The sequence below is a fragment of the Microplitis mediator genome, chromosome 8 (genome assembly GCF_029852145.1).
Source record: "Microplitis mediator isolate UGA2020A chromosome 8, iyMicMedi2.1, whole genome shotgun sequence".
NCBI lineage: Eukaryota > Metazoa > Arthropoda > Insecta > Hymenoptera > Braconidae > Microplitis > Microplitis mediator.
The window spans coordinates 23669738-23676893 of NC_079976.1; positions in this window are offsets into that span (position 1 = coordinate 23669738).

The following is a 7156-nucleotide window of genomic DNA, read 5'->3' on the forward strand; positions in this document are numbered from 1 at the left end:
AATTCAAAAATAGTTAAAGCATTAATTTAAAAAAGGGCAACGCAGTTACAATTTCGCTGAAAAATAGATTTTTAAAAAAATTATTTACAGTTGTTATGAATTAGGAGTTGAACGAAATTCGGTAAATAAATTTCAGTAAAATCTTTATGTCAACATTATTAGGCTACAATTTATTTAACAAATTCCGTTTAACTCCTAATTAATAGCAACTGTAAGTAATTTTTTTTTAAATCTACATCTTGGCGAAATTGTAACTGCGTTGTCCTTTTTTCAATTAATGCTTTAATTTTTTTGAAATTAATTAATAAAATTTTAATTCGGTTGTTACAATTAAAAGTTATTGAATATTTTTAAAAAGTGGGTGGAAAGGGGGCGCTGACTGTGAATGCCCTTAAAATAAAAATATTTTTGAATATTTTTAAAATGAGACGTTACTGAGATTTAATAACAAACGACGATCGGCTCCGAGGTACTTTGTCTATAGAGATCGTGTTACGCAGTATATGAATAAATGTATATACATGTTAGTTAAAAAAACCTCGTTATTTGTTGTGTTTCAAATTCTTTTAAGTGATTGTTTTAAAGTTTTAAATAAAAAATACAAAATTTGATATAATATATAAATTAAGCACACTTAATTGTTTACAGTAACTATATAAATAATTTATAAGTAATTTACCGAAAGTTCTCCGGCACTATTATATTAAGGTTTCATCCTAATAATTAAAATTTTTACGGTAATCTATTTAATCAAAACAAACTATTGTAGAATTATTGTTAATAAAAATATTTTTGTTTTTTTTTTAGACTACACAAAATGCCAAGAAAACCAAAAGTGTCTGTGAATCAAGCAGTAGAATTATTGAAAGAGTTTATATTATCGGGTGAATTTAAAGACCATAATTTTCCAATAAAAAGTTCCGAGGTATGGATAAAAATGAGTCAGCGGTTAAACGGTAAATGGGCGGCAAGAGATGTATATAGAGAAGTAAGAGAAGATAGAAGAAAAATACTGTCAAAAGCTCGGGAAGAAGTTGGTGTTGCTGGTACAAGTTCGTTAAATATGACCCAGGAAGATACGTCTACATCTGAAACAGACAGTGAAAATGATTCAAAGTCAAGTGGCAGTGAATGGGAAGCTTCAGGAACTGAAACGATGTTTCTTGCCATTGAAAAAGAACTCTTCGAGGCATTACATGAGAAAGAACCAATCATTTATAACAAAAGGAAACATAAAATTTTAGAACGTTTTAAATGGACTAGCATGCTAGCAGAAAGATTATATGCCCTTACTTACTTACCTTGTGCATTCGTTTTTAAGAATGCTAAAATTTATACTGATGAAGGTAGTATTCATTACCTATCTATACGAGGACGATGTTCAAGTAAGTTATGTGGAAATATAATTTTTGTATTTTTGGACGAAAAACCTTGTGATTTTCCATGTCATCTACGAATAAGGACAAAGGATACTTTTGGACAACCTCACGAGAATGTACACAGACCTGCACGAAAGTTTCTACGAATGACAATTGGTGCGAAAGCGTTGAGTGAAGGAGTTGGAAATTACACCAAACGTCAAGCGCAAATGTACAGTCAGAATAATAAACGTCTTCCTCCAATATTGCCAAAACAAAACATTATACGGCAATGTAAAAATGAATATCTCCATGAAAAATTAGGAGTGAAACTAGGAGACGGAAGTGATGTTGTTAGCACTATAGAAAACATGAGATATAATCCTCTTTATCCAGGATTCATTCAGGATGTGAAAAAAGATAAATTTTATGTAATCTACAGCACTCCTAATCAATTAGTTGCATACAAACGTTACTGTAAGCTTACTAACGCGTCTTCTAAAATAGCAATTGATGGTACTGGCAGTATTATAAAGCCAATAATTCATTCAAACGGACGTAAATCTGGTCATATATTTTTGTATGCTATTGTCATAAATTACAACAAGAAATCACACTCAGTCCATCAATTACTCACGGAAAGTCAAAATACGCAAATGTTAATATGGTGGCTAAAACAGTGGTTTTCGATGGGGGCACCAAAACCAAAAGAGGCCAACTGTGACAGCTCTAGAGCTTTAATTAATGCTCTTTCATTTACCTTAAATGATCAATCTATTAAGGTTTATATAGATACCATGTTCTTACAAGCGATCGGTGACTCTTCTCACTCCACAAGACCAGCGATTTCTACTTATATCCGTCTGGACGTTGCCCATTTCATCCATATGATAAGTAGGTGGAAATGTTTCAAAAATCAAAAAAATTCTCTCGTAAGGTCATTTTACATGCATTGTATCGCTCTCATGATTGATTGTCAAACTGTCAAACAATTTGAGATGATATTTCGTCTGATTTGTATAGTTGCATTGAATGAGCGCGAGGACTCGATTATTACGGTTACTGGTGAAAGTGTTAAACATGCCAGACTTGAATTACAGTCAATCATCGCATCACGAGATCTTACTGAACTTGTCAAAGATTTAGGATCAGAAAAAGCTGATGATACAATACCTGAAAAAAATGATCCAGAAGAAAATGGTGATCACAGTGATGACGTAACTCAACTTAGTCCAGTAAAAATATTTATTAACGAGATATATAAGTCAGCACTTTCCTTCAAAATATTAGGATCGATTGCTGGCGCTTACTATTTTAAAGAATTTATTGACGAGTTTTTAGCTAGAGCGTATGAGTTTCCTATTTGGACAGCATCCTGTATACCTCATGAAGCTGATCATGCCACGACCAGTTACATTGAGCAGTTTTTTGGCGACAAGAAAGAAAGAAGCTTAAAAGACTGGAATAACCTTTTGCGCGCTGATGTTTTTTTAAAAGCAGAATATCAGGAGTACAATGGTAGTTCGGCGGAGTTACATTCAAATTTGATTAAAGCCAAAGAACAAAATGATTTGGATAATATTTTAAAATTTGACAACGATTCAAAAAAAAATAAGTCTGCTGCTAAAGATGAAAATGACAATGTAAATAACGTGTCTGATCAAAATTTAAATGATGAATGTAACTTTGATGACAACTATAAATCTAATGAAATATATAATACTGCAGCTAGTTATAAAGAAGCCGAAATTAAAGAAACATTAATTCAAGGTTCAGATGATGACTTTAGCGTTGATGATAATAATAATTTTAATGATGAGTGTAATTCTGCTACTGGTAATGAAAAAGATGACGTGGAGGAAGATTTCAGTGAAGGGATACTTTCAGACACTTTTGTTAGCGAAGATAAAGCCCATAAACAGCTTTCCCCTCATATGACGTATAAAGACAATAAAGAAGAAAATTTGATTAAAGAATCAGATCGTGTTAAAGTTACTAAAAACACACATAATTTGTTTAACGATTCTGATACTTTTTCATACGATAATTGGAGAAATAAAGGTAGAATTTCTGACCATGATTATAATACGTCTTTAAATGATCAAGAGAATGTTGAGCTACCATTTACGCCTTTATTAAAAAAAAAAGAGCAAGTTTTACCAAAAAATTTGAAACCATCCCAATCAAAAGAATTTAATTCATATGAAAATCAAATGAAAAATCCTTCGTTTGTCCCGCCATTACAAACTGTCAATGGAATAGAAAATCAAAATCAAATAAGTATTAAAAATACGAAAGATGATGCTTTAAAAACTTACAAAAAAGGATTCCACTTTCAACCTAAACCAGATATAAAATATCAGAATGCAAGCCCGACTATGTCAACTAAAACTCAGACAAAAAAAAACCAACTCCTTAAAAATGGCTATAAGTCTTTTGCAGTAAATAAAATTCCTATTTTACTGAGTAATACTTGCGCTTTCGACTCACTAATACAAATACTTACAACGGCTGTAATTGATGATCCAAAATTATTATTGTTTATGGATAAGAGTGCAAATCCAACAATGAAATTTATTAGTCAGTTTTCTAAAGTTGGAGCGATTGATGCAATATATAAAAAAAGAACCACTTTATTAGCTACACTGTTTGATGACAAAATTGAAGACAAAAGTAAAACATCACCTTTATATGACAGACAATTGAACATGTGGTCTAGCATCACTGAAATTTGGCAAAAATGTTTTCCTTCAAGTGCGTGTTTCAGGTGCACTTGTAAATTATGTGGGGAATATCGAACATCTATTCCAATAATTCAAGTGAACTACAAAATAATTTGGGAAAACGGATTCAGCCAACTAAAAGAATCAATTTGCTCATTTGACTGTACAATACGATGCACAAAGTGTAAATTAAATATGATTGATCGTTCTGTTTTATTTAATAAATGCATATGTATTGAATTAGATGTCAGAATGTACCAAAGTAAACCTCTACAATGCAAATTAATAACTTTTCCATCAGTTATGCAATTAAATAATAAAAATTATGCGTAAGTATCAACTATTCATTTATGTCAACGTTGCAGTTTACATGATTGTATATAAAAGCTATAACTTGTTTTTTATTTATAGATTGCGAGGGATTATTGAAATTAATAATGGGCATTTTGTAGCATACTGTAGAAGCTATAACGATAATTGGAAATTACACAATGATACTGCTTCAAAAATACAACCTGTTCCACATTGGAAAGAGATAGTACCAAACGCTGCTATTTACACTAGGGTTGATTAAATAATTAATTATTTTTGTACGTCATTGAGTAGTAACTAATGTTATAAGTATTTAAGTGCAATTTTATTAACCCATATAAGATAAAATTTAATATAACAACAAATTTTTTATTACATAAAACATCGTTGTAACAATAAAAGTTTTATCAAACATTGTTATCGATTTTTGACTATACTTTAGAATTGTTAAAGTCTATTATTTTATTATATCTATGTTTTAAAATAAAATGTTTTGTCTTGTAATTAATTTATTTCTATTTTAAACCATAAATTTACATCAAATGAATGTTATTATTAGACAGTTGTTGTTATTATTATGAACTTTACACAAGCTGTCGAGAAAATCAATTAATCATATACTTGGTCAAAATGTAACAATAATACCATTGGCATCTAAAAACCTCATAAGTTTTCATAATTTCGATATTATTAAGATGATGACCGAATTAAGGAAGCCATTTGGTAAGCCACCTGCAAAAAATAATCGCTGTAAAACTTATATAGTTAAGTAGTCTAGTATATTATTGCTACAAATAATATGTTCACAACAAGTATTGAAAGGCCTGAAGCATTACCTGGAATTGTATTATTATCTCTAGCCTTATTAAAGGACCTGCAAAAACATCGATGACGATATTTTAAAATTATCATCGACTGCACCCAATTCTTTATAAAGTACATGGCTATGAGATATAAACCCTGACAACGACAAAAAAATATTTAACATTTTCTTACGAAGAAGCCAACTCTCAATTATACTAAATACTTCCTTATTTTGAGTAATTTTTTTGGCTTAAAATATTTCATATGATTCGCACCGTTTAGCACTACGCTCAAAGATAACGTATTGGTGATAATGATTAAGCCGTTTTCTACGTTGCGTCCAATGTTCTAATGCTTTGTTTTCTTTAATTAATAATTCTTCAAAGATATTCTTAATCTTATTTTCAGATCCACTACTGATGATTTCATAGCTATAAAATTGTAAGTTTCTATTTGTATACTTTAAAAATTTTTCTGCGATTCGCCGTACTAGAGTGCAAGCTTTAAAAAAAAACTTCTTTTTGTTGTTGATGTTTACCAATAGACATTAGTACTTGATTACGTTTTTCTCCACCAAAACACCAATCTTCATCGTGACAATATTTATGGTCCAAACTGTCCAGCACAGATCTTACTTGTTAAGGTGTCTTATAGAAATTAATGCTGGCAGTTACAGGTCTATGTCGTTCTTCAACACAATTTAACAAGTTTTTGTCATCATTTTATCGCATTTTTAGTAACTTCACAAATACTGTTAGGATTATAATTGTGACCATCGGCCATATATGGACTCCAACTTGATCGAAAACTTGAGCAAGTTCTTGATCTCGTGGCAAAACTTGTAATAAAAATCTTACATGGGAGACACTCCACCACTGTGAACACGATACATCTACACGAAAAGAAAATACATACCCTCGCAGATTTGAATCACGGTGGGAACACCGTGAAAGTGTAAACATCGTGGATCCACTGTGGTTACACGGTGGGTTTGTTCCATTTCACCACCGGATATACACAGTGTATCCACTGTGATTACGCGGTGTATCCACCGTAATTACGCGGTGGCTTGACCACTGTGTATACACGGTGTTCCCACTGTGATTACGCGGTGAATCCACCGTGATTCCACGGTGGCTTTGTGCTATTTCACCACCGTGTTTCCACGGTGTATCCACCGCGTAATCACAGTGGAAACACCGTGTATACACGGTGGTCAAGCCACCGTGTAATCACGGTGGATACACCGCGTAATCACAGTGGTAAAATGGAACAAACCCACCGTGTTCCCACCGTGATTCAAATCTGCGAGGGTATATTAAGTAAATATTAATTATATTTACAATACCCGATAAAAAATGATTTTGTATAATTATATTTATGTCCAGATATAATCATGCATGAACGAATATAGTCATTTTTAAAATGTCATTGAAAATATCCGTAAATTATTAATTAAGTGATTTAATTAGGATTTATTGTCTTCATTAATATAAATTTTGGTTAAATTCAAATTAAAAAAAAAAAAATTACTATCGGTAAACTATTATTATAATAAGGGGTCACCCGTCCAATTAATGACCCACGTCGATGCTGATTAACTCTGGCAGTCGCTTGATGGTAGTCTGGTCCTCTAGTCTGCTAAACACTTATAATTAAAGCGAATTCATGGCATTACTTAACCCAAATAATGAAATTGATACATCCTACGTGAATAATGCACCTAATGATGAATTTGGTTTTGTACATAAATTACAATAGAATTCATTAGATAAATATAATCAAATCTTTTTATCTATAAACTTATAAATATCCATATATAAATCGATATCTATTTATACTTTTAAAATGCTGCCGAAACCTTTGAATATTGCACACCTCAAGCGCGAAAGCGCTGAGGGTGCTTTATGAACGGTTTTTTTTTAAGTAATGGGGATTTAAGTTTGATTGATAGCTGAG